The 22718-nt window shown below is 38.1% G+C and overlaps 1 pseudogene; it reads right to left on the minus strand.

The window, feature by feature from the left end:
* The window catches only part of LOC109557875 (protein ILRUN pseudogene), an 84297-nt pseudogene extending 79411 nt beyond the window's left edge, over window positions 1–4886 (minus strand).
* Window positions 4887–22718: the final 17832 nt, after the last annotated feature.

Here is a 22718-nt window from a genome sequence, read left to right on the forward strand (position 1 = left end):
GTGTGTAAGTTAAACCAACAGGTTGGCTATAAATAGCCTTCTTGTATACCTTTCTCAATTCTGAACCAGTCAGTTGTTCCATAAAGGGTTCTAACTCTTGCTTCTTAACCCACATATAGGTTTCTCAGGAGACAGGTAAGATAGCCTGATATTCTCATCTCTTTAAGAATTTTCCAATTTGTTGCAATCCATGTAGTCAAAGGCTTTAGCATAGTCAATGAAACAGAGGTAGTTGTTTTTCTGGAACTCCCTTGCTTTCTCTATGATCCAGTGAATGCTGGCAATTTAATCTCTGATTCCTCTGCCTTTTCTAAATCCAGCTTGAACATCTGGAATTTCTCAGTTCATGCTGAAGCCTAGCTTGGAGGATTTTGGGCATAACCTTACTAGTATGAGATGAAGATGCGTGCAATTGCCTGGTGGTTTGAACATTCTTTACTACTGCCCTTCTTGGGAATTGGGATGAGGATTGACCTTTTCCAGTCCTGTGACCACTGTTGGGTTTTCCAAATTTGCTGATATATTGAGTGCAACACTTTATTTTTTTTTGCTGAGTGCAACACTTTAATAGCATCATCTTTTAGTATTTTAAATAGCTCTGCTGGAATTCCATCACCTGTACCAGATTTATTGGAACAGTGTTTCCTAAGGCCCACTTGCCTTCACACTTCAGAAGATCTGGCTTTGAGTAAGAGACTACACCATCATGGTTAGCCAGGTCATTAAGATCTTTTCTGTACAGTTCTTCTGTATATTCTTTCCATCTCTTGATTTCTTCTGCTTCTATTAGGTCTTTACTGTTTCTGTCCTTTTTTATACCCATCTTAGGATGACATGTTCCTTTATTTCTAATATTCTTGAAGAGATCTCTAGTCTTACCCTTTCTGTTGTTTTCCTCTATTTGTTTGCATTGTTCACTGAAGAACGCATTCTTGTCTCTCCTTGCTATTCTCTGGAACTCTGTGTTTAGCTGGGTGTGCCTTTCCCTTCCCCTTTACTTTTCACTTCACTTCTTTCCTCCTCTATCTGTGAAGCCATCTCAGATAACCACTTTGCTTTCTTGCATTTCTTTTTCTTTGGGATTTTTTTTTTTTTTTCCCGCTGCCTCCTATACAATATTATAGACCTCTGTCCATAGTTCTTCAAGTACTCCACTTACTAGATCTAACCCCTTGAATCTATTCAGCACCTACATACATATACATTTATAGAAAATGTTAATTTATATATTAGCTATATATATGTAAATTGTATATTTACCTATTAATACATGTGTGTGCACCACTTCTGAGCTTTTAACTCATAAAGGAAAAAGTACCATTCTGCCTCAATCATGGTTAATAGAGTGTGAACTTTTCAAGCACAGGGATAATCACCTCTTCTCCTCCCAGCCCTACCATTAACCTACTGAGTGAACTGAAACAAGTTACTCAATTACCTCGACTGAAGCCAGTCATCTCACTTTCCACATTTATAGTTTTAGATGTTGGAATAGATAATTTTCAGAATGTGCTTCATTTCTGAAATTCCAGTTGTTACATGAATAAAGGACGTCTTTGACATTCAATCTATTTTCCGTTTCATTCTAAGGATCAACCACTGATTCAGCTGCTCTGTGGGCAATCCTGTACTTCCTCTAAACCCCTTGTGAGAACTACCAAGCTGCTGTTCTTTCACTGATGAAGAATATCCAAGTCAGATGAAGGGTAAATCTCTAACTGATGTATCAGTCTGGGTTAAGTCAGGTAAAGGGAGAAACTAAAGTTATTATAGAAATAAAGCAATATCAAATGTAGAAGAATCAGGTTTATATGTATGTGGGAAGAGCTAAAGGGGGAACTGTGGGAGTGATGGTAATGAAAAGATGGTAGAAAGAGCCTTGAAGGATTCCAGCCTGAAGTACAAGAGTTGGGGGAGAGGATAGTGCAAGTTTATCAAGAGATGTATCAAGAGTTGTGTGAAGCCCTGCATCTGGTCGCTAGGACCTCCTGAGAGGAATGGCTTCTGCTTCACCTTCTTTCATTGGTCAATTCTAATGATCATTCATCTAAAGAAGGGAATTAGAGAACATTAACGTTCTCAGACTTAGGAGTGTTGGCATGCCTTGTTGAGGAAAGCTAAGTCAGTTGGCATGCTGGCTGTTGGGAACCTATAGAAAACTACACATAAAGGGCTTGTAGAAACATATGAATCTGTATTTAAAAAACAAACTTCAGAACATTTACTACAATATTACATTTCCAGTGACATTGATGGTACTTTCTGTTTACAAAAATGGGAGAAGGGAATCTGATTTTCTAAGATTTATTCAAAGGCTTTTTAGAAACACAGGATTTATATTTTATTTGATTGGAATAATTACTTTAAAAAGTATCAGCCTATTCTCTACTATCTTGGATAAGGGAATGGCAGCCCACTCTAATATCCTTGCCCCAGGAATCCCATGGACAGAGGAACCTGGTGGGCTACAGTCCACGGGGTTACAAAGAGTTGGACATGACTGAGCAACATACACACACACACGCACACACACTCTACTATATAAGACAAAGACAATGAAATATTTAGTTACCTTAAAGATGAATTGGGAATCTATAAAAGTATTCCCAGAGTTCAAATTTAATTATCATCTATCCATGAAGAGTTTAGCAGACAACTGATATTTTGATGGTAAGCCTCTAATAAAGTGATCTGGCATTTAAAAATTTTTGCCCACTGAAAAGTTTATTTGGCACACAAATTTTCTGCAGCCCTTCTAATATTTACTAGTTACTCCTATGGCAGAAAGTGAAGAGGAACTAAAAAGCCTCTTATGAAAGTGAAAGTGGAGAGTGAAAAAGTTGGCTTAAAGCTCAACATTCAGAAAACTTAGATCATGGCATCTGGTCCCATCACTTCATGGGAAATAGATGGGCAAACAGTGGAAACAGTGTCAGACTTTATTTTTGGGGGCTCCAAAATCACTGCAGATGGTGGTTGCAGCCATGAAATTAAAAGACGCTTACTCCTTGAAAGGAAAGTTATGACCAACCTAGATAGCATATTCAAAAGAAGAGATATTACTTTGCCAACAAAGGTCCATCTAGTCAAGGCTATGGTTTTTCCTGTGGTCATGTATGGATGTGAGAGTTGGACTGTGAAGAAGGCTGAGCGCCAAAGAATTGATGCTTTTGAACTGTGGTGTTGGAGAAGACTCTTGAGAGTCCCTTGGACTACAAGGAGATCCAACCAGTCCATTCTGAAGAAGATCAGCCCTGGGATTTCTTTGGAAGGAATGATGCTAAAGCTGAAACTCCAGTACTTTGGCCACCTCATGCGAAGAGTTGACTCATTGGGAAAGACTCTGATGTTGGGAGGGGTTGGGGGCAGGAGGAGAAGGGGACGACAGAGGATGAGATGGCTGGATGGCATCACTGACTTGATGGACGTGAGTTTGAGTGAACCCCAGGAGTTGGTGATAGACAGGGAGGCCTGGCGTGCTGTGATTCATGGGGTCACAAAGAGTTGGACATGACTGAGCGACTGAACTGAACTGAACTGATAAACTAACAGATGAATTATGTCTCAAATAGAATTGTGGTACCAAAGTTAGGGAAATCATATTTTCAAATTTTAATTGAAAAGTTAGTTTTCCATGCATGATTCTATAAGTTTTGAAGTTGCAAGCCTCAATATATGCTTTATTATGCTTATCAATAGATATTTTGAAGGAAGTATTATTAGTTATGTTTGTGTTTAAACAGTCTTCCAAAATTTTCCAAACATATGTTTATAAAAGTACCATGATGTTCTAGACTGAATAACAGTATGCCAAACAAAAATGTTAAATAACATGAACGAACAACTGATAATCTGGGTCAAGTTACCTATCCAAAGGAAAAAGCATAGAGATCTGGATTTGAAATATGATGGGTACAGCAAATACTTGAAGGAATATTTCAAATTAGTGTTGTTGTCCCCAGTTATTGTCAGAAACATGGTAAATGAAGTCCCTCGCCATACTAAAGCAATCACTCTTTCAGACACATGAGTTAAGTGAAGATAGTCAAAAGCACAGCACCTAAGGGTCAATTCTTATAAACCTCAAATACATTTTGGAACTTTAACTCATCATTTTCATTTGGCCTCAGTTCTCTGGTTAAATACTTCTGAGCAGCATACACACTTTTCTTCTTGTCTTCAAAATCCTGATTCTTATTAATGTAATTTTGGATCTTAACTAGATTTTTCATTAAATAACTCCTCCATGAAAGAAGTTAGGACTTCTTGAAAACAAAACAAGGAAATGTTGCCAATACTCAATCAATACCAGAGTTAGAGTTCCCTAATAAAATTTCTATTTTCTATTCATTTTTTACAAGGTTGCCTCATCAATCTGACAGATAATCATACTAAAACACATAACTTTATTAAATACTGTGTATGGGGGGAGGAGCCAAGATGGCGGAGGAGTAGGACGGGGAGAACACTTTCTCCCCCACAAATTCATCAAAAGAGCATTTAAATGTCGAGTAAATTCCACAAAACAACTTCTGAATGCCGGCAGAGGACATCAGGCACCCAGAAAAGCAACCCAACTCTTCGAAAGGAGGTAGGAAAAAATATAAAAGACAAAAAAAGAGACAAAAGAGGGAGGGACGGAGTTCCGTCCCGGGAAGGGAGTCTTAAAAAGAGAGAAGTTTCCAAACACCAGGAAACCTTCTCAATGCCGAATCTGTGCCGAGCTTTGGAAGCACAGAGGGCAACATAACAGGGAGAACAAATAAACAAGTAAAACTCGCAGATTGCGAGCCCTACGGTAACTCCCCCAGCGGAGAGCAGCGCAGACGTCTGCACACGCCATTAGCAAGCGGGGGCTGGGCAGGGAGGCGCGGCGCTGGCTGCATCGCTTAGAGTAAGAATCTGGCCTGAATACCCTGAGCGCTATCTGAGAGAAATAATTTGGGCTAGCAAACCAGACTGTGGGATATCTACCACGCGAAAAGCCAGCCCCAACCTAAGACACCGCCAGGCCCGCGCACGGAACAAAGGACTGAACAGAGATAGCCGGCTGCAGACCTTCCCCCTCCGGTGACAGGCAGCCAGAGCCGGAAGGGGGCAATCGCAGCCCCAGAGAGACATTATCTATAAAACTGTAAGCAGGCTTCTTTAATAACTAAAACTTCTTGGGGGTCTGGACGGTCAACATCTGCCTGAGAAGGTGCGCCGGTTTTACACCCAGATAACCGAGTGGCGGGGAGGCGTTAAGTCGCAGCATTGGCGCTCGCCAAACACCTCATCACCTGAGCTGCTCGGACCTGGGAAGAGCACAAAACGCAGGCCCAACTGAGTCTGCACCTCTGAGGACTACCCGAGTGCCTGAACCTGAGCGGCTTGGACCTGGGAGGTACATGTAGCCCAGGGCCGGCCTTGGATTGTTCTTGGCGGAACAACCTAGAGCCCGAGCAGTGTGGGCAGGGAGGCTACACGCGCCATGAGCAGGGTCAGACCCAGTGTGGCTGAGGCACTGCGAGCGCACGCCAGTGTTATTTGTTTGCAGCATCCCTCCCTCCCTCCCCACAGCGCGACTGAACAAGTGAGCCTAAAAAAAAAGAAAAAAAAGTTTCCCCCACCGTCCCCTTTGTGTCAGGGCAGAAGCCAGACACTGAAGAGACCAACAAACAGAAGAAGTTATAACAGAGGGAAACGCCTTGGAAGCTACGGGCAATAGATTAAAACCCTGTGGTTACTACGGACTACATAGGAAGGGGCCTATAGATCTTGAGAAATATAAATCAGACCAAGGAACTAGCCAAAAATGAACTGAACCCACAATACAACAAAACCAGAGAAAGTCCTAGATATATTTTTACTATTTTTACGATCATTCTTTCTTTTTTTTTAATTAAAAAAAATTTTTTTAAGTCCTCTATTGTTCCTTTAATTTTCACTTTTATAACCTATTACTTTGCAAAAAAAAAAAAAAGACCCTATTTTTTTCTTCTTCAGCAAACTTCATATATATATATTTTATAATTTTTTGACCTTGTTTTTTTTTTTTTTTTCTTCTTCTTTTCTTTAACATTGTATTTTTGAAATTTCAAACTCTACTCTAGTTTTTTAATTTTAGCTTTTTGGTATATGTTCTCAATTTTGTACCTACAGTTTTTTTTTTTTTTATAATTTCTGTGACTTTTTTTTTTTTCTGTTTCATTCTCTTCTTCTTTTATATAACATTGTATATCTGAAATTCCAAACTCTACTCTAGATTTTTAATTTTTGCTTTTTGGTATTAGTTATCAATTTTGTACCTGTATTTTCTTTATAATTTTCGCAACCTTGATTGTTTTTCTTCGTTCGTTTTTTCTCTCTTTCTTTTCCTTCTTCTTTTCTTTAACATCGTATTTTTGAAATTCCAAACTCTACTCTAGATTTTTAATTTTTGCTTTTATGTATTTGTTACCAATTTTGTACCTTTAAGAACCCAATCTTCAGGACCCATTTTTCACTAGGGAGCGAGATTACTGGCTTGACTGCTCTCTCTCCCTTTGGACTCTCCTTTTTCTCCACCAGGTTGCCTGTGTCTCCTCCCTAACCCCTCTCTACGCCACCCAACTCTGTGAGTTTATGTGTGTTCCAGATGGTGGAGAACACTTAGGGAACTGATTACTGGCTGGATCTGTCTCCCTCCGTTTCATTCCCCCCTTTTATCCCTCTGGCCACCTCTGTCTCCTTCCTCCTTCTCCTCTTCTCTGTATAACTCCGTGAACATCTCTGAGTGGTCCAGTTGTGGAGTGCACACAAGGAAGTGACTACTGCTACCCCACTCTCTCCACTATTGATTCCACCTCATCTCATTTGGGTCACCTCTAACTCCCTCCTCCCTCTTCTCTTCTCCATGTAATGCTGTGAACCTCTCTGAGTGACCCTCACAGTAGAGAAACTTTTCATCTTTAACGTAGATGTTTTATCAATGGTGCTGTATAGAAGGAGAAGTTTTGAAACTACTGTAAAAATAAGACCGATAACTGGAAGCAGGAGGCTTAAGTCCAAACCCTGACTCCAGGAAACTCCTGACCCCAAGGAACATTAATTGACAGGAGCTCATCAAACGCCTCCATACCAACACTGAAACCAAGCACCACACAAGGGCCAACAAGTCCCAGGGCAAGACATACCAAGCAAATTCTCCAGCAACAAAGGAGCACAGCCCTGAGCTTCAAGATACAAGCTGCCCAAAGTCACCCCAAAACCATAGACATCTCATAACTCATTACTGGACATTTCATTGCACTCCAGAGAGAAGAAATACAGCTCCACCCACCAGAACACTGACACAAGCTTCCCTAACCAGGAAACCTTGACAAGCCACCTGTACAAACCCACACACAGTGAGGAAACGCCACAATAAAGAGAACTCCACAAACTGCCAGAATATAGAAAGGACACCCCAAAATCAGCAATTTAAACAAGATGAAGAGACAGAGGAATACCCAGCAGATAAAGGAACAGGATAAATGCCCACCAAACCAAACAAAAGAGGAAGAGATAGGGAATCTACCTGATAAAGAATTCTGAATAATGATAGTGAAATTGATCCAAAATCTTGAAATTAAAATGGAATCACAGATAAATAGCCTGGAGACAAGGATTGAGAAGATGCAAGAAAGGTTTAACAAGGACCTAGAAGAAATAAAAAAGAGTCAATATATAATGAATAATGCAATAAATGAAATTAAAAACACTCTGGAGGCAACAAATAGTAGAATAACAGAGGCAGAAGATAGGATTAGTGATTTAGAAGATAGAATGGTATAAATAAATGAATCAGAGAGGATAAAAGAAAAATGAATTAAAAGAAATGAGGACAATCTCAGAGACCTCCAGGACAATATTAAATGCTACAACATTCGAATCATAGGGGTTCCAGAAGAAGAAGACAAAAAAAAAGACCATGAGAGAATACCTGAGGAGATAATAGTTGAAAACTTCCCTAAAATGGGGAAGGAAATAATCACCCAAGTCCAAGAAACCCAGAGAGTCCCAAACAGGATAAACCCAAGGCGAAACACCCCAAGACACATATTAATCAAATTAACAAAGATCAAACACAAAGAACAAATATTAAAAGCAGCAAGGGAAAAACAACAAATAACACACAAGGGAATTCCCATAAGGATAACAGCTGATCTTTCAATAGAAACTCTTCAAGCCAGGAGGGAATGGCAAGACATACTTAAAATGATGAAAGAAAATAACCTACAGCCCAGATTATTGTACCCAGCAAGGATCTCATTCAAGTATGAAGGAGAAATCAAAAGCTTTTCAGACAAGCAAAAGCTGAGAGAATTCTGCACCACCAAACCAGCTCTCCAACAAATACTAAAGGATATTCTCTAGACAGGAAACACAAAAATGGTGTATAAGTTCGAACCCAAAACAATAAAGTAAATGGCAACGGGATCATACTTATAAGTAATTACCTTAAACGTAAATGGGTTGAATGCCCCAACCAAAAGACAAAGACTGGCTGAATGGATACAAAAACAAGACCCCTACATATGTTGTCTACAAGAGACCCACCTCAAAACAGGGGACACATACAGACTGAAAGTGAAGGGCTGGAAAAAGATTTTCCATGCAAATAGGGACCAAAAGAAAGCAGGAGTAGCAATACTCATATCAGATAAAATAGACTTTAAAACAAAGGCTGCGAAAAGAGACAAAGAAGGTCACTACATAATGATCAAAGGATCAATCCAAGAAGAAGATATAACAATTATAAATATATATGCACCCAACACGGGAGCACCGCAGTATGTAAGACAAATGCTAACCAGTATGAAAGGAGAAATTAACAATAACACAATAATAGTGGGAGACTTTAATACCCCACTCACACCTATGGATAGATCAACTAAACAGAAAATTAACAAGGAAACACAAACTTTAAATGATACAATAGACCAGTTAGACCTAATTGATATCTATAGGACATTTCATCCCAAAACAATGAATTTCACCTTTTTCTCAAGCGCACATGGAACCTTCTCCAGGATAGATCACATCCTGGGCCATAAAGCTAGCCTTGGTAAATTCAAAAAAATAGAAATCATTCCAAGCATCTTTTCTGATCACAATGCAGTAAGATTAGATCTCAATTACAGGAGAAAAATGATTAAAAATTCCAACATATGGAGGCTGAACAACACGCTGCTGAATAACCAACAAATCACAGAAGAAATCAAAAAAGAAATCAAAATTTCCATAGAAACAAATGAAAATGAAAACACAACAACCCAAAACCTGTGGGACACCGTAAAAGCAGTCCTAAGGGGAAAGTTCATAGCAATACAGGCACACCTCAAGAAACAAGAAAAGAGTCAAATAAATAACCTAACTCTACATCTAAAGCAACTAGAAAAGGAAGAAATGAAGAACCCCGGGGTTAGTAGAAGGAAAGAAATCTTAAAAATTAGAGCAGAAATAAATGCAAAAGAAACAAAAGAGACCATAGCAAAAATCAACAAAACCAAAAGCTGGTTCTTTGAAAGGATAAATAAAATTGACAAACCATTAGCCAGACTCATCAAGAAACAAAGGGAGAAAAATCAAATCAACAAAATTAGAAATGAAAATGGAGAGATCACAACAGACAACACAGAAATACAAAGGATCATAAGAGACTACTATCAACAATTATATGCCAATAAAATGGACAACGTGGAAGAAATGGACAAATTCTTAGAAAACTACAACTTTCCAAAACTCGACCAGGAAGAAATAGAAAATCTTAACAGACCCATCACAAGCACGGAAATTGAAACTGTAATCAAAAAACCTTCCAGCAAACAAAAGCCAAGGTCCAGATGGCTTCACAGCTGAATTCTACCAAAAATTTAGAGAAGAGCTAACACCTATCCTGCTCAAACTCTTCCAGAAAATTGCAGAGGAAGGTAAACTTCCAAACTCATTCTATGAGGCCACCATCACCCTAATACCAAAACCTGACAAAGATCCCACAAAAAAAGAAAACTACAGGCCAATATCACTGATGAACATAGATGCAAAAATCCTTAACAAAATTCTAGCAATCAGAATCCAACAACACATTAAAAAGATCATACACCATGACCAAGTGGGCTTTATCCCAGGGATGCAAGGATTCTTCAATATCCGCAAATCAATCAGTGTAATACACCACATTAACAAATTGAAAAATAAAAACCATATGATTATTTCAATAGATGCAGAGAAAGCCTTTGACAAAATTCAACACCCATTTATGATAAAAACTCTCCAGAAAGCAGGAATAGAAGGAACATACCTCAACATAATAAAAGCTATATATGACAAACCCACAGCAAACATTATCCTCAATGGTGAAAAATTGAAAGCATTTCCTCTAAAGTCAGGAACAAGACAAGGGTGCCCACTTTCACCATTACTATTCAACATAGTTTTGGAAGTTTTGGCCACAGCAATCAGAGCAGAAAAAGAAATAAAAGGAATCTAAATTGGAAAAGAAGAAGTAAAACTCTCACTATTTGCAGATGACATGATCCTCTACATAGAAAACCCTAAAGACTCCACCAGAAAATTACTAGAACTAATCAATGACTATAGTAAAGTTGCAGGATATAAAATCAACACACAGAAATCCCTTGCATTCCTATACACTAATAATGAGAAAACAGAAAGAGAAATTAAGGAAACAATTCCATTCACCATTGCAACGGAAAGAATAAAATACTTAGGAATATATCTACCCAAAGAAACTAAAGACCTATATATAGAAAACTATAAAACACTGGTGAAAGAAATCAAAGAGGACACTAATAGATGGAGAAATATACCATGTTCATGGATTGGAAGAATCAATATAGTGAAAATGAATATACTACCCAAAGCAATTTATAGATTCAATGCAATCCCTATCAAGCTACCAACAGTATTCTTCACAGAGCTAGAACAAATAATTTCACAATTTGTATGGAAATACAAAAAACCTCGAATAGCCAAAGCGATCTTGAGAAAGAAGAATGGAACTGGAGGAATCAACCTACCTGACTTCAGGCTCTACTACAAAGCCACAGTTATCAAGACAGTATGGTACTGGCACAAAGACAGAAATATAGATCAATGGAACAAAATAGAAAGCCCAGAGATAAATCCACGCACATATGGACACCTTATCTTTGACAAAGGAGGCAAGAATATACAATGGATTAAAGATAATCTCTTTAACAAGTGGTGCTGGGAAAACTGGTCAACCACTTATAAAAGAATGAAACTAGAACACTTTCTAACGCCATACACAAAAATAAACTCAAAATGGATTAAAGATCTAAACATAAGACCAGAAACTATAAAACTCCTAGAGGAGAACATAGGCAAAACACTCTCTGACATACATCACAGCAGGATCCTCTATGACCCACCTCCCAGAATATTGGAAATAAAAGCAAAAATAAACAAATGGGACCTAACTAAACTTAAAAGCTTCTGCACATCAAAGGAAACTATCAGCAAGGTGAAAAGACAGCCTTCAGAATGGGAGAAAATAATAGCAAATGAAGCAACTGACAAACAACTAATCTCAAAAATATACAAGCAACTCCTACAGCTCAACTCCAGAAAAATAAAAGACCCAATCAAAAAATGGGCCAAAGAACTAAACAGACATTTCTCCAAAGAAGACATACAGATGGCTAACAAACACATGAAAAGATGCTCAACATCACTCATTATCAGAGAAATGCAAATCAAGACCACTATGAGGTACCATTTCACACCAGTCAGAATGGCTGCGACCCAAAAGTCTACAAATAATAAATGTTGGAGAGGGTGTGGAGAAAAGGGAACCCTCCTACACTGTTGGTGGGAATGCAAACTAGTACAGCCACTATGGAGAACCGTGTGGAGATTCCTTAAAAAACTGGAAATAGAACTGCCTTATGACCCAGCAATCCCACTGCTGGGCATACATACTGAGGAAACCAGAAGGGAAAGAGACATGTGTACCCCAATGTTCATCAAAGCACTGTTTATAATAGCCAGGACATGGAAGCAACCTAGATGTCCATCAGCAGATGAATGGATAGGAAAGCTGTGGTACATATACACAATGGAGTATTACTCAGCCATTAAAAAGAATTCATTTGAATCAGTTCTAATGAGGTGGATGAAACTGGAACCTATTATACAGAGTGAAGTAAGCCAGAAGGAAAAACATAAATACAGTATACTAACGCATATATATGGAATTTAGAAAGATGATAACAATAACCCTGTGTACGAGACAGCAAAAGAGACACTGATGTATGAAACAGTCTTATGCACTCTGTGGGAGAGGGAGAGGGTGGGAAGATTTTGGAGAATGGCATTGAAACATGTAAAATATCATGTATGAAACGAGATGCCAGTCCAGGTTTGATACACGATACTTGATGCATGGGGCTAGTGCATTGGGGCGGCCCAGAGGGATGGTATGGGGAGGGAGGAGGGAGGAGGGTACAGGATGGGGAGCACATGTATACCTGTGATGGATTCATTTTGATATTTGGCAAAACTAATACAATTATGTAAAGTTTAAAAATAAAATAAAATTAAAAAAAAAATAAATAAATACTGTGTATGCAAAGGAGATGGAGAAGGCAATGGCACCCTACTCCAGTACTCTTGCCTGGAAAATCCCATGGATGGAGGAGCCTGGTAGGCTGCAGTCCGTGGGGTCGCTAAGAGTCGGGCAACACTGAGCGACTTCACTTTCACTTTTCACTTTCATGCATTGGAGAAGAAAATGGCAACCTACTCCAGTATTCTTGCCTGGAGAATCCCAGGGACAGAGGAGCCTGGTGGGCTGCCGTCTATGGGGTTGCACAGAGTCGGACACGACTGAAGCGACTTAGCAGCAGCAGCAGCAGCAGCATGCAAAGGAGAATAAAGGAGCACTGGAGAGGGACATCTAACACAGGCAATTGGGAAAAGAAAAACATTGTTGTTCAGTCATTCAGTCGTGTCTGACTCTGTGACCCAATGAACCATAGCACACCAGGCTTCCCTGTCCTTATCTATCTCCTGGAGTTTGCTCAAACTCATGTCCATTGAGTTGATGATGCCATCCAACCATCTCATAGTCTGCTGCCCCCTTCTCCCCCTGCCCTAGATCTTTCTCAGCATCAGGGTCTTTTCTAATGAGTCAGCCTTTCACATATTGGTTAATATTTCCTAAAAGGGGGGATATTTTCTCTGAATCTTTATTTTTATTTTTTTAGGTATCAATAGCAATTTTTTTAAATTTTATTTTATTTTTAAACTTTACAATATTGTATTAGTTTTGCCAAATATCGAAATGAATCTACCACAGGTATACCTGTGTTCCCCATCCTGAACCCTCCTCCCTCATCCCTCCCCATACCCTGCCTCTGGGTCATCCCAGTGCACCAGCCCCAAGCATCCAGTATCGTGCATCGAACCTGGACTGGCGACTCGTTTCATACATGATATTATACATGTTTCAATGTCATTCTCCCAAATCTTCCCACCCTCTCCCTCTCCCACAGAGTCCACAAGACTGATCTATACATCAGTGTCTCTTTTGTTGTCTCTTACACAGGGTTATTGTTACCATCTTTCTAAATTCCATATATATGCATTAGGAATCTTTAAAGAGTGATAGAGCGGTACTCAGCAGAGAAGAAGATGCAAAGGACAGAGCTAGCTGCGTGTGGAGCACTCAGTCATCCACAGTACAGTTGGTTTTATTGGAGTAATGGTAGCAGTAGTGGCAGGAAATGAACCTGATTACTTAAGAAAAGAACAAATCATGAAAGACTTGGCTTTTATTTGGGGAAGTTTAGCTTCTTTACAAAAATGGAAACCTATTAAAGAATCTTATATGAAAATATAATTATTAAGATATTTATGTTTTAAAATAACTCTTTTGCTGAGAATGTATTTAAAATTAGGAAAAAATGTTAAGACTGTCAGATTAATCTGAGTGAGAAATCTCATGAATGTAAACTAAAAAAAAAAAGAGGAAATACAATAAATATTTAGGGTATAAAATATGAAAGTTTAATTGGGTTGAGAGTAGGAGAGAAATGAAGGGTGAATCTTAAATTAATGTTGGATTTCTTACTCGGTTGACTAAAGAAATCATCATATTAACACAAAGATCCAGGTTAGGAATAGACTTGAAGAGAAGATGAGGAGGTTTTGGTGTGATGAATTTGAGACGTCCAAGTGGAAATACAACATTATATAAAGAGGCCAAAAATTCAAGAAGGCTTTTTCTGGAAAATGTTAATTTGGCAGTCACCAGGATATTGGTAAAGTTCTACATAATCAGGTTTCAACAATATATTTCATATCTCCCAGATAGACAGTAACAATTTTTATACCTTTTCTCAATACAGTAAAAATTATAGTCTTCCTCCTACATCAACTTATCCAGGCGTATGTCCCATATCTACATATAGAGCCTTCCATCTCACCCACACATCAAAATTCACATCACACAGTATGAAATATAAGATGTTTAAGAGTTATGTAAAACTCAAGTGCCAATAGCACATTTTGCTCTTAAAATTTCCCTGTCTAGGAAAAATGGGACAAAGTGCTTAAGATCTCTAAATTTATAGAATACTAAAATGTTCAAAGGCAAAGATGTAAGATTTCCTCTGAAAAGTACACAGTCATGTGACTTTAATGATAGATCTGAGTTTCGCAAGGAGTGAGTCATTTAGTAGTCTATTAATAATAAGAGAATTTAAATTTCCTCTTATAAAGTGAAGTGACTGGATTCGTTCAATTCTAAGATTTCTTCTTAACTGAATTTCAAGATTAAATTAAAAATATTGAAGTAATTCATTTTTATTGTAAGAATACTGTTGATGTGAATTTTGAATAATACACATGCATCATTATGCATTAGATTTATGGACTTACTCTGTACATAGCCATGTGCAGAAACTGACTTTTGTTAAAATATATTGAAAAAAAATCTAACTATTGAAGAATTAATCAATCTTGTCTTTATGGGAATACATTATGTTTATGGATAGTGTTTACTGATTATACTTTTCAAATAATGCCTGAGCAGTCTCATTTTAATATAATAGATAACTGTGTATGCACATCACAAACTGATGGAAATGCTTACCAAAAGAATGAGAGTACATTTACAAATTCAATTATCAATTCTCTACCCTTTGAATTCATGCACTATTTATTTCATAATAGGTGTATGAATTCAAATGTATTTGGCCTTAAAGCTAAGGCTTAATTTTGATAGCCATTGTAACAAAATAAACAGTCATAACATATTTCTTTTCAGAACTGCCTCTCTATTCACTCAACTAACAATTGGTTCCATTTTCACAGTTGCTTTAAATTTGTTTCACTTTAATTATACTCACACTCACAGACATTATTCATTAACATATATTCACACAACTTCACAATCTTACACATGCGTACAACTCAAACATATGCACACATGTATACTCACATTTATGTGCCCTCTCTCTCTCACACTTACAGAGCACTGTGAGGTTTTTTACCTCCTGCTTCTGCACCTAATCTTACATATTCAAGACTCATGGAAAGTTGGTAGTTCAGCCCCAATAATGAACAATTGTTGAATAAAAAGCTACTGCTCTCTATCCTTAAATATTTTTTAAGCTGGAAAAATGGACTTAAAAAATTTAAATGACCCCTTTAGCTATCTAGAACTTCTAAACTGAGATCAAATGCTTTAGAGATCCTCCTTGGTTCAATTCCAGGGTCCAATTTTACCCCTCTCAGCACTGAACAATCAAAGTAACTACAAAGTAAGAGAATTTGAACCCTTAGAGAACCTAAGAGAGAATCTTAGAGAATTTGAACTGAATAAAATTTGAAAAACTGAGTTTTTTTCTGTTCCACATCACACAGCTGTTAAGTGACACTGTTGATGTATGAAACCAATTTCTTGTTTCTAAATTTAGAGGTCTTTCTAGTACCTCAAAAAGAGACAGGAAAAGATGCATCAAGCAGATTTTTCAACTGGATGTAAAAGATTCATATCTGCATAATCCATAGCTGTTTAATGAGGAGACCTAAAACCATTCCCTGGTGGGTTAAGTATATTCTGTCCTAGCTGGCCTCCCTTACTCAGAAGAATCATTAGCAATCTTGAGAAACTTGGGAAGATCATACAAAGCTGGTTTCAATGACAGAGGTCGTTCAATTCCGTGCCTGCACTGAGAACTGTGCACTCTTGAGACTTGATTTCAGGTTTGTGTGGGTAACAAATGTGTCTCCTTACCCACTGGCATCTTTGGAGACATAGATATGTTCATTGTTAGTTAACAAACACGCAGGCCTCTCACTGAACCCACTCTGTTATTCCAACTGATACCTTTTCATTGATTTTCATTGTCTCGAGAATCCCAGGGATGGGGGAGCCTGGTGGGCTGTCGTCTCTGGGGTCGCACAGAGTCGGACACGACTGAAGCGACTTAGCAGCAGCAGCAGCAGCAGGCCTCTCAAGATGAATTTTTTCCTATACCACATACATTAATATCTACTTCCAGTCAGAATATTTCATGAATGCTCTCTCAATTTGCAAATACACACACACACACATACATATACATATAATATGGCCACTTATTAAATGTTAAAACATAGAAACTTTCAAGAAATGCACTTTGTAAAAAACACTCATGATCTTTAAGATGTATATGTTTAATTTATAATAAAATCAGGCTAAATTTAGGCCTGCTCTACATAAATGAAATGATTCTTGGTGCTACAATTGGTCATTTATCATAGTGACCTTAAGAATAGTTAGTTCATAATAATTTTAACCCCTTGATTCAGAGAACTGGTCCAAGTCTTAGTTCATAAACCCCACTTGTTCCATCTTCTTAGGCTGGAGTATCATTCTAGACATTTTCTTTCAGAACCAGTTCCTGCTATGTGCCTATTCTTGTGGATTTATGGATCCAGACTTCCTTCCTAAATGCATATTATCTCAGAGTGCAAAACTCAAGACTGCCGTTGTGGGTTTGTCGCAGGAGAGCCACTGTGAGTTAATACTAACAAATCTCTTTTCACACCCAGTTCCTTATCAACTCTGTAGTCCTACGCCTCACTTACTCAGCATTAGGGAAAAATTTTCTACTAACTGTCCTAAATTTTAATCTCATATTCCATGAGGCCTGTTTTCAAAATAATTTTAGACTCATCCTATTTAGTTACCTAAGTCTGTCCCCATCTTTTAAAATATATAAACAATAAAAACTGCAAATAAAATAATTGCCTGGATTTTCAGCCCTAGTTAAGGGCCTCAGACTCTGACTCTCTAATCAAGTGTTTCAGTTTCTAATCAAGTGTGTCAGTTTTTAGCTCTTCTGACAGCAGCAGGTCTAGCAGTAATCAAAGCTAGCAGAAGAAAAATGAAGCTTCTACTGAACACCAACAGGGCTCTCAAATTTTCTGCAGAAAGATTCACTGTCAGCTTTTCTATGCAGATGTGCTCCTTTGTATGTAGATGCTATTTATTCAGGGCACAGTAAAGTCAGCTTTATGGATGTTCAGTGTGAAGGAGCTGAAAGGTAAGCCCTTCTCTCATTTTAGAAACTGAAGGAAAATAAGAAAAATGAATAATGATATAGACTCCCCCCAAAAAGCAAGGAAACTTTTAGCTCTTTGTCCAAGACTATAAACAGAAGAACTGCATGAAGCTCTATGATCTCACTTCTGTGAAGGAATTAATCAACTGTTGCATACCCTAATCTCTGTTAGCTGACTCAAGCCTTCTTAAGCTCATGGAGGTGACTTTGCTTATTCTCTCAAGATTGAGAATTTGGGCCAGAACCAATTACATACTAGGGAGAACCAATGAAATTTCTGAAACATTTCCATGGTAAACTGATCTTTATGAAATTACTTTCAAAGAGGTGGTATAGTATATTAATCTGAAGCACATAATTTTCAAAAAAGACTTTAATTCAAAAACTGGATTCATCCAAGAATCTTTGGTTAATGCTACCTAATTCTCCTTTCTGTAAAATGGGAAATATTATTCTTAAGTGTTGCTGTGAGAATTTAAATCAGAAAATACAAATGAAGTGCTTAGTACTATGCCTGGAAGACAGAACCTAAGCAATGAATGGTGGCGAACATTTTAAACTATTATTGTTATAATTCTTAATTGGGGAAGACAAGTTTCAGACAGTAGCACTCTAGATAATACTTGGCCAATTTGAATACATAGAAATGATTTACTCAATACTGTGACCATCTACAAAGAGTGGTGAGTAGAGCTTCACAATTTCCCTAGTGTGATGGGTTATGATATCATGGATAACACTTTGAAATAGCTCCATTGATACTATATCTCATAAGCCTTTAGGCCCATCAGTCCAAAGCGCTTGTAGCAATACTGCCTCCATGACAACCCCAAAAATCACAGTTCTGAGAGCCTGGATTGATCCCCGTCAACAGGTATCCAGTATCATCACATCTGAAATGCCAGTCTTCCTAATCAACAAAAAATAAGAAATTTCTATATACTAATAGTAGTTTATTTCTCACTTTCTTGCCCTAAGAGAACTATGTACTTCTTCAATTAAAAAAAAAAGTATTTGATTGATCTCTAGAATTTGCTAATACATTAGAGCAACAGAAAATGTAATTTATACCTGAGACTTAAAGATTGCTAAGACCTTTACCACAGAGATTACTGCCTTGTGCTGTCTATTGTCCAGGGTCTGAAAATTAGTGCTTTAAATGTTTTATTTAGCTGACTATTTGTTTAAGGTGTGAATAATTTCACCAAAAAAAAAAAAAAAGGTTTGAAACTGTTCACCAGTACTATAATGAATACCAAATAAATGTTAAAAAATATATTATATTTATTGATTGGAGGAATTAACACTACTAAGATAATTACCTTCCACAAATTAATATATGGAGCAATGCCACCCTGATAAGAATGTCATAATGCTTTTTTAAAGAAACTGACAAGCCTAAGCTAAAATTAATATGGAAGTTCAAAGAACTTAGAATAGGCAACATAATCTGGAGAAAAAAATGACTACATAATTTTAAGACTTACTATAAGTGACAGAAATTCACTATATGGCATTAATATGATGATACACAAAATAACAGAGAAGAAGTTTTGATAGATAAATATACAGAGAGCCAACTAACTTTAGACACAAGTGCTAAGGTAATTCAATAGGGAAAGGGTTGCTTTTCAACAAACAATGCTGAAATAAATTGATATTCTCATGGTGGGGAGGAACTTTGCTTTCTAACACCTGAAACTCCTAGAAACAAATGTAAGAAAGAAAATAATGTAAGAGTATTACATTATTAATTATTATATTATTAATGTCATAATGAAAGAAAATAACTTCAGTATTGTGTTATACAGAAAGTTTTTATAGATAGCATAAAAATAGTAACAAAAGTATAAAAATATACCATATATTGTATTTTATAAAAATTAATTCTGCTTTTCTAAAGCAGTAGTTGGTCAACTTTTTCTGTGAAAATTGAATAAACACGAAAGGCCTTGGGAGCCACAAGCTATTTGTCACTACTTAACTCAGCTTTTAGAATTGGACATGGAACAACAGATGGGTTCCAAATAGGAAAAGGAGTATGTCAAGGCTGTATATTGTCACCCTGCTTATTTAACATATATGCAGAGTACATCATGAGGAATGCTGGGCTGGAAGAAGCACCAGGTGGAATCAAGATTGCCAGGAGAAATATCAATAACCTCAGATATGCAGATGACACCACCCTTATGGCAGAAAGTAAAGAGGAACTCAAAAGCCTCTTGATGAAAGTGAAAGAGGAGTGAAAAAGTTGGCTTAAAGCTCAACATTCAGAAAATGAAGATCATGGCATCTGGTCCCATCACTTCATGGCAAATACATGGGGAAACAGTGGAAACAGTGTCAGACTTTATTTTGGGGGGCTCCAAAATCACTGCAGATGGTGATTGCAGCCATGAAATTAAAAGACGCTTACTCCTTGGAAGGAAAGTTATGACCAACCTAGATAGCATATTCAAAAGCAGAGACGTTACTTTGCCAACAAAGGTCCATCTAGTCAAGGCTATGGTTTTTCCTGTAGTCATGTATGGAAGTGAGAGTTGGACTGTGAAGAAGGCTGAGTGCTGAAGAATTGATGCTTTTGAAGTGTGGTGTTGGAGAAGACTCTTGAGAGTCCCTTGGACTGCAAGGAGATCCAACCAGTCCATTCTGAAGGAGATCAGCCCTGGGATTTCTTTGGAAGGAATGATGCTAAAGCTGAAACTCCAGTACTTTGGCCACCTCGTGTGAAGAGTTGACTCATTGGAAAAGACTCTGATGCTGGGAGGGATTGGGGGCAAGAGGATAAGGGGAAGACAGAGGATGAGATGGCTGGATGGCATCATTGACTCGATGGACATGAGTCTGAGTGAACTCCCGGAGTTGGTGATGGACAGGGAGGCCTGCCATGCTGCGATTCATTGGGTCGCAAAGAGTCGGACACGACTGAGCGACTGATCTGATCTGATCTGATCTGAGATGAGTGCAATTGTGTGGTAGTTTGAGCATTCTTTGGCATTGCTTTTCTTTGGGATTGGAATGAAAACTAACCTTTTCCAGTCCTGTGGCCACTGCTGAGTTTTCCAAATTTGCTGGCATATTGAGTACAGCATCATCTTTCAGGATTTGGAATAGCTCAACTGGAATTCCATTACCTCCACTAGCTTTGTTTGTAGTGATGCTTTCTAAGGCCCACTTGACTTCACATTCCAGGATGTCTGGCTCTAGGTGAGTGATCACACCATCATGATTATCTGGGTTGTGAAGATCTTTTTTGTACAGTTCTTCTGTGTATTCTTGCCACCTCTTCTTAATTTCTTCTGCTTCTGTTAGGTCCATACCACTTTTGTCCTTTATCGAGCCCATCGTTGCATGAAATGTTCCCTTGGTATCTCTAATTTTCCTGAAGAGATCTCTAGTCTTTCTCATTCTGTTGTTTTCCTCTGTTTCTTTGCATTGATTGCTGAGGAAGGCTTTCTTATCTTTCCTTGCTATTCTTTGGAACTCTGCATTCAGATGCTTATATCTTTCCGTTTCTCCTTTGCTTTTTGCATCTCTTCTTTTCACAGATATTTGTAAGGCCTCCTCAGACAGCCATTTTGCTTTCTTGCATTTCTTTTCCATGGGGATGGTCTTGATCCCTGTCTCCTGTACATGCCTGATAGTTCATCAGGCATTCTACCTACAGATCTAGTCCCTTAAATCTATTTCTCACTTCCACAGTATACTCATAAGGGATTTGATTTAGGTCATACCTGAATGGTCTAGTGGTTTTCCCTACTTTCTTCAATTTAAGTCTGAATTTGGCAAAAATGAGATCATGATCTGGACTTCCATGGATCAAGGATTTCCATGATCCATGGATCACGGAAAAAGGAAGAGAGTTCCAGAAAAACATCTATTTCTGCTTTATTGACTATGCCAAAGCCTTTGACTGTGTGGATCACAATAAATTGTGGAAAATTCTTCAAGAGATGGGAATACCAGACCACCTGACCTGCCTCTTGAGAAACCTATATGCAGTTCAGGAAGCAACAGTTAGAACTGGACATGGAACAACAGACTGGTTCCAAATAGGAAAAGGAGTATGTCAAGGCTATATATTGTCACCCTGCTTATTTAACTTCTATGCATAGTACATCATGAGAAACGCTGGGCTGGAAGAAGAACAAGCTGGAATTAACACTGCCAGGAGAAATATCAATAACCTCAGATATGCAGATGACACCACCCTTATGGCAGAGTGAAGAGGAACTATAAAGCCTCTTGATGAAAGTGAAAGAGGAGTGAAAAAGTTGGCTTAAAGCTCAACATTCAGAAAACTAAGATCATGGCATCTGGTCCCATCATTTCATGGCAAATAGATGGGGAAACAGTGGAAACAATGTCAGACTTATTTTCTGGGGCTCCAAAATCCCTGCAGATGGTGATTGCAGCCATGAAATTAAAAGACGCTTACTCCTTGGAAGGAAAGTTATGACCAACCTAGATAGCATATTAAAAAGCAGAGACATTACTTTCCCAACTAAGGTGCATCTAACCAAGGCTATGGTTTTTCCAGTAGTCATGTATGGATGTGAGAGTTGGACTGTGAAGAAAGCTGATCGCCGAAGAATTGATGCTTTTGAAGTGTGGTGTTGGAGAAGACTCTTGAGAGTCCCTTGGACTGCAAAGAGATACAGCCAGTCCATTCTTTTTTTTTTTTTTTTTAATTTTATTTTATTTTTAAACTTTACATAATTGTATTAGTTTTGCCAAATATCAAAATGAATCCATCACAGGTATACATGTGCTCCCCATCCTGATCCGTCCTCCCTCCTCCCTCCCCATACCATCCCTCTGGGTCGTCCCAGTGCACTAGCCCCAAGCATCCAGTATCGTGCATTGAACCTGGACTGGCATCTCGTTTCATACATGATATTTTACATGTTTCAATGCCATTCTCCCAAATCTTCCCACCCTCTCCCTCTCCCACAGAGTCCATAAGACTGTTCCATACATCAGTGTCTCTTTTGCTGTCTCGAACACAGGGTTATTGTTATCATCTTATGGTACTGGCACAAAGACAGAAATATAGATCAATGGAACAAAATAGAAAGCCCAGAGATAAATCCACACACATATGGACACCTTATC

This window comes from Bos indicus, chromosome 4 (assembly GCF_029378745.1).
Source record: "Bos indicus isolate NIAB-ARS_2022 breed Sahiwal x Tharparkar chromosome 4, NIAB-ARS_B.indTharparkar_mat_pri_1.0, whole genome shotgun sequence".
Taxonomy (NCBI): domain Eukaryota; kingdom Metazoa; phylum Chordata; class Mammalia; order Artiodactyla; family Bovidae; genus Bos; species Bos indicus.